A 12,646-nucleotide genomic window follows, 5' to 3' on the forward strand; every position below is an offset into this window, starting at 1 on the left:
TCGTAAAATATTCTTCGAATTATGCTGTGTAAAGGTTGCGATCTGTAATGTAATGAAAACGCTACTGTCGATATGTAAAAATATTGATGAAAATTAAGATCTTTCAGGAATATTTTTTTCTACTGTTTTTTTCAATCTGCGCGAACAATATCACAAAATAAATATTGTCTAACTTATATTTCATCAATCTTGTGCTGCAAAGTTAAGTTGATGTAGAAAAGATTAAAGGACTGTATTGATTATAAAGTATTTCATGACAGTCCTGATTGGCTGAAAGGTATCTGGTGTAGGAATATGGTTAATTATCTCGATTCCTCTTAAGCATTGCATTTTTTGTTAAGAAGTATTGTGTTTCCAATGGATTTAGATAAAGTTTATAGCGTTTGAAAGCTCATTATCATCGAGATTTTTTTTTATTTTTATTATTTTTTGGTTACATTATATCTTTGATGAGAGCACATCTTACGCAAAACAACTTTACAAAACTCTTTTTCATTTTTAAAAATTGAATAGATCGTTTTAACAAAGTTTGCCGTTCAACATGTGAATTGGTTACGTCGAGTTACATGTATACAGGAAAACCTGCAAGTGGCAAAGCCCTAGGTATTCTCTTCTCATGAAAAGGTAAAACTATAAAATCTCAAGATTGGAACCGGCAAGTTCCTTAATCAAAAATGGAAACACAAAAGCTTTAACACAATAAACGATACAGGCATATTCTTACGTAAAACCGGTAAAATTAATCTAGTTTAGCATAGCATAGCATAGCATTCCCACTTTGTGACATTTGTCCATTTTGGATTATATGATATAGTACTCAATAACAAGTATGTTCTTCATGTTAAACGTAAGTATATCAAACAGTCATTAATTATTAATAATACCTATTATCAGAATTTTATATCTTAATTGACTTTAAGATATTTAAATATCAATGAATTATATGTTATATAAGCACTGCAACGCAGAACTAGATATTTCATAATGCATGTATACCCAAAGTGTATGCATACGTTCCGAATATGTCTTAAATACTGGTTTTGAATATGACTAATGCGAGATACCAATATTGCAGCATTTTATATGAATAATAATTAATATTATCACCAAAATATATTTTTTTTATTTAAGCAGAAAACGCCTTTTTGATTTATCAACATTGTTATGATTGAGAAAAGAAATAAACTATTTTTGTAAATTTGGCCAAATAATATTGCTTTTTAAATTTGTATATTTAGGTCTTTCCACCTTCCCGTGGAAAGACCTATTGATTTTGTTCTGATTATTATTAGATCTATCCACCTTTCCGTGGAAAGACCTATAGGTTTTATTCTGATTATTATTATTAGGTCTTTCCACCTTTCCGTGGAAAGACCTATAGGTTTTGTTCTGATAATTAGGTCTTTCCACCTTTCCGTGGAAAGAACTATAGGTTTTGTTCTGGTTATTATAATTTTTTTTTCTTCCGCCTAATTATTTTCTTGCGTAGTATTGATGTTTCAAAAGATGTCGCTTAGATATTTGGAATATGACATCGTATAGTTTAGACGCTTTAAAAATTTACAACTGCGTCACAAAATACTTTACGTTGTAAGAGTTATCTCCCCAAACACTGTTTTTCTTGTGGCCACTACTCCTTCGCAACCGTTAAAGATTACGACAAATTTATTTTACCAAATTGCTTGTTACATCTTCAGGATTAGGTTATTCATTTGGACCGAAGCTTTACGGAGACTCCATATGAGAGTTATTCCCCCTTTTCCATTTAATTAAGTGATATGCATTTCTAAATGATAAACCATAAGTGATAAAGACATAGGGTCTTTAGATTTGAGGTCCTTGGTCCAAAAAAATTAAAATGATGTCAAGGTCAAAGGTCAAGGTCATATTCAAAATTTTGATTTTGGCTTATTTTCATTTATTTTCAAATACCTTATGACATATCGACAAATAATTTTTCATAAATTGTTAGTTGCGACATGTCCTTACTTGTATATTTTGGTTGAAAGGGTGTGCAGACAATAAATGGGAGTTTTTGCCCATCTTCCATTTAGAATTACGCGTAAAGTGATATTACTCATTAACCAAACATATTAAAGACCTAGGGTCTTTTGATTTCAGGTCCTTGGTTTGTGACCTTGAAATTGAGGTCAAGGTTCTAGATTTTGATCTTTGCTTTGAATTCATATAAATACATCATAAAGCCATAGGAACTAACATTTTAAACTGATTTTTCATATTCCAATATCAAAATATATCTTTATTAGTGGAAAGACCTACAATTGTTCTCTGAACAATTGGTTTTAAATTATTATTATTTTTTTTTTCTTCCGCCTAATTTTTTTCTTGGGTAATATTGATGTTTCAAAAGATGTTGATTAGATATTTGGAATATGATATCATAAAGTTTATACGCTTTTAATAATGACAACGGCGTAACCAAATACTTTACGTTGTAAGAGTTATCTCCCCAAACATTGTTTTTTTTTGTGGCCACTACTCCTTTGCAACCGTAAAAGATTACGACAAAATTATTTTACCAAATTGCTCGTTACATCTTCAGGATTAGGATTTTAATTTTGACCGAAGCTATCCAGAGACTCCATTTGAGAGTTATTCCCCCTTATGTATTTGATATAGGTGATATGCGTTTCTAACTGGTAAACCATAAGTGATAGAGACCTAGGGTCTCTTGATTTGAGATCCTTGGTCAACAAAAATGAAAATAAGGTCAAGGTCAAAGGTCAAGGTCATATTCTAAAATTTGATTTTGGCTTATTACCACTTATTTTCAAATACTGTATGACATATCGACAAATATTTTTTCCTAAATTGTTAGTTGCGACATTTCCTTACTTGTATATTTTGGTTGAAAGGGTGTGCATACAATAAATTGGAGTTTTTGTCCATCTTACATTTAGAATTACGCGTAAAGTGATATTACTCATTAACCAAACATATTAAAGACCTAGGGTCTTATGATTTAAGGTCCTTGGTTTGTGACCTTGAAATTTAGGTCAAGGTCATAGGTTAAAAGGACGTTCTAGATTTTGACCTTTGCTTTAAATTCATATGAATACATTATAAAACCATAGGAACTAACATTTTAAACTGATTTTTCATATTTCAATATCAAAATAGACCTTTACTAGTGGAAAGACCTTCAATTGTTCTCTGAACAATTGGTTTTTAATTTGTTTCTGTTTTCCTTGTTTTCTATGAAATGTTCTTTGTATATTAGGAATGGAAAAGAATCGGCACACTCAACTACAACAATTAACGATTTGATTGACAAACGTTCTGTCCGAAACTTAATAGCGTGGTAATGTTTTATTTGTATTGTATTGTTTGTTTGTTGTAGTTATTAGAAAATGTGGTATGAGTACCAATGAGACAACTGTATCAACTATATTCCAAAAGGTAAATCACAAAAAGACAGAACTCCAAGAAAAATTCAATGGAAAGTCCCTAATCACAAGGCAAAATCAAAAGACAAAACCCTTCAAAAACTATTGAGGAAGAGGTGGAATCATGCGAAGGACCTGTATCAGTACAGGAATGTCTATCTTCTCTTAAACATATGAAGAACTCTAAATCACCTGGTACCCAGTCAACAGACTAACAGTGGGCCAACGTTGGCAAATTGTCGGCCCGTTGGTCGACCGTTGGTGTTGGCTGCACAACATTGGCCCAACGTTGGCAAATTGTCGTTCCGTTGGTCGCAAGTTTATGTTAGCTGTACAACATTGGCCCAACGTTGGCAAATTGTCGGTACGTTGGTCGCAAGTTGGGATTGGCTGCACAACATTGGACCAACGTTGGTCTGTTGTTGTAAATCCGTATCATTATCTCATGTTGGTTATGAAAAATCGGGCAAATGTTGGCATTATGTTAGTAGCAACATAGGGCCGATATGAAATTTTGTTTATAAAAATTGATTATGAAAAATTTTACGCTTTATTTCTCTTGGGAGGCGGATAATTTCGATTGCTGCATGCTTTATGAAAAGTTAATGTTATACCGAAAGTGTTCAACTGAAATTACATTTACAACTCTATGTTGGGCCAATGCTGGGCCAACGTTGATCATATATTATACTATATATATATATATAAGCCAGATAAAATTTATACTGGAATATCATTACTGTAATAAAAAGAATGTATATCGTAAACATAGATTGCCTGGTTAAAAGTTTAAATTTATTGCAATCATTATTTATAATAACTTTATTCATTAAAATTTGTGAAACATAATGATTTAGCAATTATATGCAGAGTGAAGTTTGCTACAGCCAATCTGTTATTCAAGCTTATTCTGATAAGGTTGACCATATGTTCGACAAATTTCAAAGACAGCTGCTATGGTAATTAAGTTTATAAGAAATCTGAATGTAATTGGATGGTCACTTTTGTGGTTATTTCCTGTTGTGTATTTGTAAGAAAGCAGTAAAACGAAGAAAACAAAAGAGAAAATCATACCATCTGAGGTTCAAAGAGAAAGAAAGTAACATGTAAGTTGTAACTTTAAAAAATCTGATGTATATATACGATAAATAATGACAATTACAATATGTATTTTTTTAATCTGAGGGATGTTGTTAAAAATTAAAACATATATCAATTTCTATCCGATGATTTTATAATGTTGATCTTGAAGTTTATACGTTTCGGGAGAAATATTTTCTTGATTTTAAATCATTTCAATCCTATTAATCATAATGAAATATTTGCCAATGAACATTAGTATCTTCAAACAAATTGTAAATTACCAATATTTTAATAGTTTTTTTTCTAAAATCTATATCCATGATAACGATAACGTTTATGACCATTACTGAAGTTAATGGAAAAATTTGTCTTAAGATGTACCTTATTCCATAATGTTTCAGAAATGTGGTATAATGATTTCTACTTCAATGAAATATAAATGAATTTGTTAGTTTTATTGTATTTCTAAATCGCATGCAAACATATACGATATATTTGTGAAAACCTGATCATATACACACTTGCATGTATAACAGTGTATAAGATATCAAATAGAGTATTTTTTTTTTATCTTATTTAAAAATCTTATCTAAATTCATTGCAAGAATATGTTGTTATTTGCATATAATTATACGGACTCGGCTGAATTTAGTTTTTTTGTCCTCGGCAAAACTTTTGCAAAACAAAACCGGGAGGTGCGGTAAAAAAATATACCACACAGACGAATATTTTTAAAAGAAAAAGACTATAAATTAGTGTCTGAATTACTTGAAGTAGCTGTTTTACATTTTAATATAAATTTATAGGTCAGGTATTTGAGTACTACAGAAGACAAAATAACTCAATGTGCAAAAGGAAAAAAAAAGAGAACTAGGAATAATAAGAATTATTGACAACATCCTTGCTAGAAAATGCATGGGAATGGAGATGGGAAAAAATGCATTCTACCATTTGATAGCCCAGAATGAATAACTTTAAGAAAGTAAGTTAACATAATAGCCATCCTTTATACTACATCGGATTCGAATTTCACAGATATATATGCATAACATGTTTAATACTACCTTTAACATGTTTAATGCTAGTGTTTTTAGTTTTGACTATGTATTTATTTTTCAACTAGTTTTATTTATTTCCTGATACTTAGAAATTTTTTTGACAAAGTTTCCTGTAACTATTTCTACACTCAAGTGTCCTGCTTAACCTACCTAGCTTGGTGAAGTCTAGCTATTATGGTAAAGCATGCACTATGCTTTTTGCCTTGGTTTGTATAGGCTAGGGAAAATTGTTTAAAAAAAGTATTTTTCTAACTATTGTACAAAAATGTATAGTGCCAGGACACCAGAAACAATTACATTGTATTTTTTGATTTTTTTGATTTTTTAGGAGGATTTAACATTTTCAAAATATACATACATTGAGTACTCTTTTTATTCATTACTTTATTACAGAGTCAGTGAAATAACTTTTATGAAGATATGCTAAACTGGATAAAGGATTTAACATAAGACGGAACCAGAAATAGTGACAAAACAAAGTGTAGCAGAAAACAAAAGGAAAACTCTTGTGAATAAAAACCATGTTGGAATACATAACTAGAAAAATAGCTGTATGAAATGAATTATCAATGCCTTCATACAGAGCTTTAATATTTCTACATAAACTGTAATGATATTATGCAAACGGGATAAATTCATCATCATGAATAGACTTTATAATTTTCATTCTAGATCTGATTTAGCAACGTATAGATACAAAACAGATTTTTTTAAACTTTACTGTTTGTCTAGTAATAATAAATTATATTTAATCATACCTTTGTATTTTCATTATTTAAGAAAATTGGGTAACATTGATATGTTGATTGCATTCATTAAAATTTGGGTAAAATTCAGAAGTACAATTCCTGGAGAGACTGATTGGTTGTTGGTTACTGAAACATCCATTGGCAAATATTTCATGCATGTTCAGGAAGATGGAGAGAAAGTGGCAAAATACAAAATTTTCGGGTAGTATGTAAGACACAATATGGTATAGTGGATATGAAAAACGCAATAAGTGCAACATTTAAAAAAGTAATAGTTTCGCCATTTTGAACTGATGTAAAAAACCAGGAGTTATAATTTGCAGTTGTTGCCTGGAAGGGATTTTAGTTTCCTTCATATGAATAAAAAGGTTTTGAGGGAGATTCAGAATATATTTTTTAACTTCTTATAGAAAGGAAAACCTGATAAAGTGAAAAGGGCAGTGATAATGTCCGAACACTGTGATGGTGGTCTTAAGATGCCTAATATTTATTATTTTTGCTATGGTGTAAAAATGTCTTGGCTGTATAAATTATTAGATCCCCAAAATTACTCTCCTTGGAAAGTCTTGCTACTTAGTTGTATACAAAAATTTTGGGGGGAAAAGATTTTACACTTAAGTCAAGAAGGTGTACTTTATTTAGCAGAAAAAGTTAATCCATTTTGGCATGATATCCTGGTAAATTTTTCCAAGTTAAAAAATAAGCTTCAAGCTGAAAACAATACTGAAAATTTTACCCAGTTCATATGGCTGAATCCGAACATCAAAATGGATGGAAAGATGATTTTGAGGTTCAAATATGTTGAAAATAGTATATTCTTCATCAATGATCTGATGTCAGATAATAATACATTATTTTCATATGATGAATTTAAAAAAAAGTATGATATAAATACTAATTTTGTAGAATTTTATCGTATTTTAAGTGCGATTCCAAAGAGATGGAAAAGTATAGTAGAAGGTAGTTCAAAACTGGAAATTATTTAAAATAAATTAATAGATAAAGTTAAAAAGGAACCAAAATCTTGTAAATTTTTCTATACATTATTTTTGGAGGATAATAAAGTATTATCTTTATCTTCCCGTGAAAAATAGGAAAGAGATTTAAATATGCAGATTGAAGATTGGAATGCTATTTATTCCATGCCCTTCATTATAACCAGAAACTCTTTTTTGCAAAACTTTCAACTTAAGATTGTTCATAGGATTCTACCATGTAATTCATTTTTATTGAAATGTAAATTAAAAGAAACTGAACTTTGTAATTTTTGTTCAGAATTTAAAGAAAATATTTTTCACATTTTTTGGGAATGTAATGTATCACAAAACTTCTGGCTATCCGTTATAGATTGGATTAAAAATTATGGCATTCTCCTGCCTTTCAGTGCAAAAGAAGTCATGTTAGGTGTGTCTGAGGATTTTGTTAACAGTAAAACAGTTAACAATATTTTGTTGTTATTCAAATATTATATATACAAATGTAGATGTAAGAACATATCCCCAACAGAATATGGTGGGGTAGAATATTTAAAATATTGGATTAATATAGAAAAATACTCTGTATGTTTCTTAACCCCTGTACAAAAAGTAAAAATGGATCAGAAATGGCATATGTTAGAAGCAGCTTTTATTTAATTTATTTGATTAATTAACAAAACATTTTTGTAATATTTATATATATATCTTATTATATCCATATGACATAATTGATTTATCAAGTATTACTTTATTTGTAAAATGTGTATCGAATACTGTAGTATGTAATATCACATGTTTCATCATCAAAAATAAAATTATTACAAAAAAAAAACACTTCAAAAACGAAAAGACAACAACTGTCATATTCCTGACTTGGTACAGGCATTTTCAAATGTAGAAAATGGTGGATTGAATTGGTTTAATAGCTCTATTTGTCGTGGCTCAGTACTTATACATCCCGTTATTGTGTTATTGTACTATATATATATATATATATATGAAAAAGATTTGTATTCTTGTTTTTCGCTTTGGCTAATGTTTATATGCACGTAGATCCCTCCGTTTGCGGAGCAACCCACGAGAGCTGAGAGGATACAGTTGCATTCGTGTACACTCCCTATCGAGAAAAATCGAGATGTATCACTTACGTATTTACAGGTTTTTTTTAATATTTACATGGACAATCCTCACCCAACCCGAGGGAGTGTTAGGACACAGGACAGAATCTGTAATCATGATGTAGAAAGCCGAAGAACTCGGGGAAAACCATCCGGGAACAGACAAGAGACTTCAGCAGATTTGTCTCCAGGTCAGGGAGCAACTGATACCAACTGATGCCCTAAAGTACCAATTTTAATTTAAACTCCGGTCTGGGTACCAGAGATGTGTGTGAGAGGGTGAAAATCAACCTTCTGATGGTATTAGCACCCCATGTGAGAATCGAACTCAGAACCTGCAGCACTGAAGACATCTTTCTTCAAACCAGTAGACCACGAACTCACATGTTTTGCCTATATTGTTGTTAGCTTTACGTTTAAATTATCTTAATAGAAACGAGTAGTTACCTTCCACACAACAACATTGAGTTAAACCATTAACTGTACTGTGATCAAAACCCTTCATTTCTTGAGTAGCTTAATGTATCTTAACATTACCGTATGTTATTAGAAAAGATTTCGGTATGACAGCCTTTTATCATCAACTGTTTTAATCTCAGACTTATCAATCATGAAACGAGTACTGATATGAGCAAAAGTTAGTTTTAGCAGCATATTTTACGTGAATAATAACAAAACAAATATATTTACGTCATGATAATTTTCATCAACACAACTATTTTCAGTTTCAGCGTTTGAAAAAAGCAGATTATTTGATGTGTTGTTCAAGGACATTGCCAATATTCAATATTCTTTTAACTTATTTCAACTACTAATTCAGAAATACTTCCGTGCATTTATTATTACGATTTTGTCATTTTAGACCCAAATGCGATTTTTATTTTTACGATCTTCAGAGTCATTATCTAATATTTCGCTGACATTTTTAAATGCAAATAGTCGTGGAAAGTTAAAGACGACCTACAGAGTGTGTTTGCAAGCATTTCTTTAAATCAAAACGTGGATGGGTATGGTTCTCTCGTCGAAAATGCTCTTGCGATTGTTGAAGTTGAACATAAATAAACTGTTGTTGTCCCTGATTTAGTACACATGTCTTTTCTTTACTAATTCAATGTATTATTTAATATTTGTATAATTCGTTATTTTTAATCAGTGTCTTGCATCTAATTATCAGTAGCGCTCCAATAAAAATGTCAAAGTCAAATATGAAGTTAACTTAACTATACACTTTCATGACATCAGTCATTTTGGGATCTCAAAAGTCTAAGATTACATATGTGTTTATTGAACAATAACTGCAAGGACATCATGTATCTATTTCGCTATTCACGATACGATATTCCCGTGCTTGCATTTCCTATCATGATTTTCTTGATACAGGGTTGTTGCTCACAAAGAAGCTATTAAATCAAGAATTCCAAATAGTGAAGTTGAAATCATCTCTTCGTAAATTTTATGGACGCCATCCCGAGTTGGTTGACCGTATTGGAATAACCGCTTCACAAATGATATCGGATTATGCTCCTTACGTCGTAACTACAGTCCCCTTCCCTTTCATAAATGTAACCTATTGAATTAGAATATTTACCGGATTAGTTATCTCATAATCAACACTACGGTGCCAGATGTGCTTACCCTTCCGGGGCACATCCGATCACCCTTTATTTTTTTGGGGTTCCGTGTTGCTTATTTTTAAGTTCTCTAGGTTGTGTTATGTGTACTATTGTTTGTCTGTTTGTTCTTTTCATTTTTTTGCCATGGCGTTGTCAGCTTATTGTCGATTTATGAGTTTGACTGTCCATCTGGTATCTTTTGTCCCTCTTTTACATAATTATATGGATAGGTTATAAGTGAATTTGACTGCTTTGACACTGATTAATACCCGACACTTTGTCACTTTTTTGATAAATTATAGCTGACGGGATTTATCACAAACGATAGACGAAACAGAAAAATATATAGGTGCCTTTTTTTTAAACTATTTTAACATATGATTGCAAAAATAAACAAACAGTAAAAGATTCGTGTAGGAAATAATTTCTGTAAATGTTAAAGCAATTTATATTATTATACCATATCTGTTAATTCTGATCTTAAATCACATAAAGCAGCCATAGATCGCAAAATTAATTCCATTGTTAAAGAGAGAAAAAGCGGTAGTAATCCTAGAAATTAAAATGATTAATATCCATAATGTGTAAGTCAAGATCAAAGAACAGCCTACTTTACTTGAGAAAGTCAGTTCAATCCTTGCTAAATTCAAGCCTAAATAATCCATCAACTTACTTATAAATATATTATTTGACCGACTTTAATTTTTTTTTCTTACAATATCATATCACAACATACTCTGTCACTTTACAAGGCAATCAACAAAATGTAATGCTAATTACCATGAAACTCAGATCTAGCACGAACTTGTGCGGCATTATCATTACTATTCTGTTTAGTTATTCACCTTTATAACGTTATAACCTGTCATAAACACATTTTACATTTCTTTTTCTATGTGTGCTGACATCATAATTATGTATAGAAAACAAATCATGAAAACTACATATCTGGCTTTATATATAATGTTAATTGTGTGTATGCATTTGACATTAAATCCAATTGAAATGTGCTGTTAAGGAAACTGGGAATTCAAATGTTGATGTTTGTTTGCCGATGTAGCAATGTTCATGCAGACAGTTTTTGAAAATAAAATTATATTCATTCTTATTCATGTCTTGTTTTCAATTTTAAGAATCATAAATGCTCCGATCTTATTTTTAAACAGTAATAAATACGTTTGTCATTAACCATGAAAGATAAAGCAAAGGTGAACTGAAAATTCGACATTATTTTTTTTTCTAAAATGACCCGTTTATCAGTTTGGTTAAAGTTCTTGTTTAAACTAAAGAAAGATTCAGACAACGATAGATGCCAAGTGGTCATGTCAATAGTTCACATTTACCTTTGACCCAAACGTGGCTACAAGTGCAGATCAGGGATAGGAGGAGGGTGTCAAGATTTGTGAAATTTTATCTAAAAAGTTACTATTTTATTAATATATTTATTAAAGTTATTGGTCAAATGACTTTATAACGGTCAAGTGATTATTTACTATAAACACGTGTGTGTGTTTATATCAAACACATGGTTTGTGTTTATGTTCAATTTGATTGGATGGCATATACCCGTATTGCCTATTTTACGGTTATATGCCCTCATGATTTTCGAGAAAAGCATGAATAGGTATTACTTAAGGGGTTAGTTAGAGAAATTAAGTTTGATAAATTAAAGTTATTCGAAGTTTTCCTATAGTTCAACGTAGCAGCATTCGTTATTATGTGAACCCACCCACCCACCATTTTATGAGATGGTTATCGTGAATAGGAGTATATGCATATATTACATTATATTAATACAGGACAATAGACAAAAAATCCAAAATAAAGTGTACCAATAAGGCAAAAAGAAAACTTTAAGGAATAACGAATATCGATTTGCTAATAAAAAGAATAGCCAAACATGTCATAAACAATTAAGGAACAAAGAAATGACAAACCTCTGCTTTGAGTTTACACAGAATAATGGTCAAATGTAAAGAAAAAGCAACCACAAATTACAGAAATGAAAAGAATAGGATCAACAAAAAAAGAACAAATAATAGTAGGGTACTTTAATTATCATTATTGTTACTATAACAAGTAGTGGTAGCAGTAAATATAATGTAATTTGAGAAGTTTAGAGGATTAAATAAACTGCTGTATCAATTTATTATTTCAATCTAGATAGAAAAGATTAGACACTCTTTGTCACGCAGAATTTAGGTTGAAAGTGAACATCACATACAAATTTAGACGAAACAAAAAAGATTAGATTCTATAAAAACTCGATCGAACTGTAATTTGATTAATGCAATTGAGAACGTGAGGATAACCGTCATAAGTTCGAGAAAGTTAAATCTCTTGAAACTATTTTAAATGAAAGGCCAGGTGCTTTCTATCATTTTAAACCTCCAAATAGCCGCAAGCTTAGTTCAAAATAATGTTAAACATTAAAATCCAAATGAAAGACATAAAACCCATTGATTAAGTTATTATAATTAATAAATACCCATCTATAAACTAAACACGGTTAGTTATTGAATTGATGTTTCGTTTGCAGTCACACTAAATCATGTCGCAGCTGTCGTGTAAATAAAAAATGTTGTTGCTGTTTATAAAGTATGTGTACTCTTAGAAAACAAGACACGCCTTCTTGATCTTA

This window comes from Mytilus edulis, chromosome 13 (genome assembly GCF_963676685.1).
Source record: "Mytilus edulis chromosome 13, xbMytEdul2.2, whole genome shotgun sequence".
Lineage (NCBI taxonomy): Eukaryota > Metazoa > Mollusca > Bivalvia > Mytilida > Mytilidae > Mytilus > Mytilus edulis.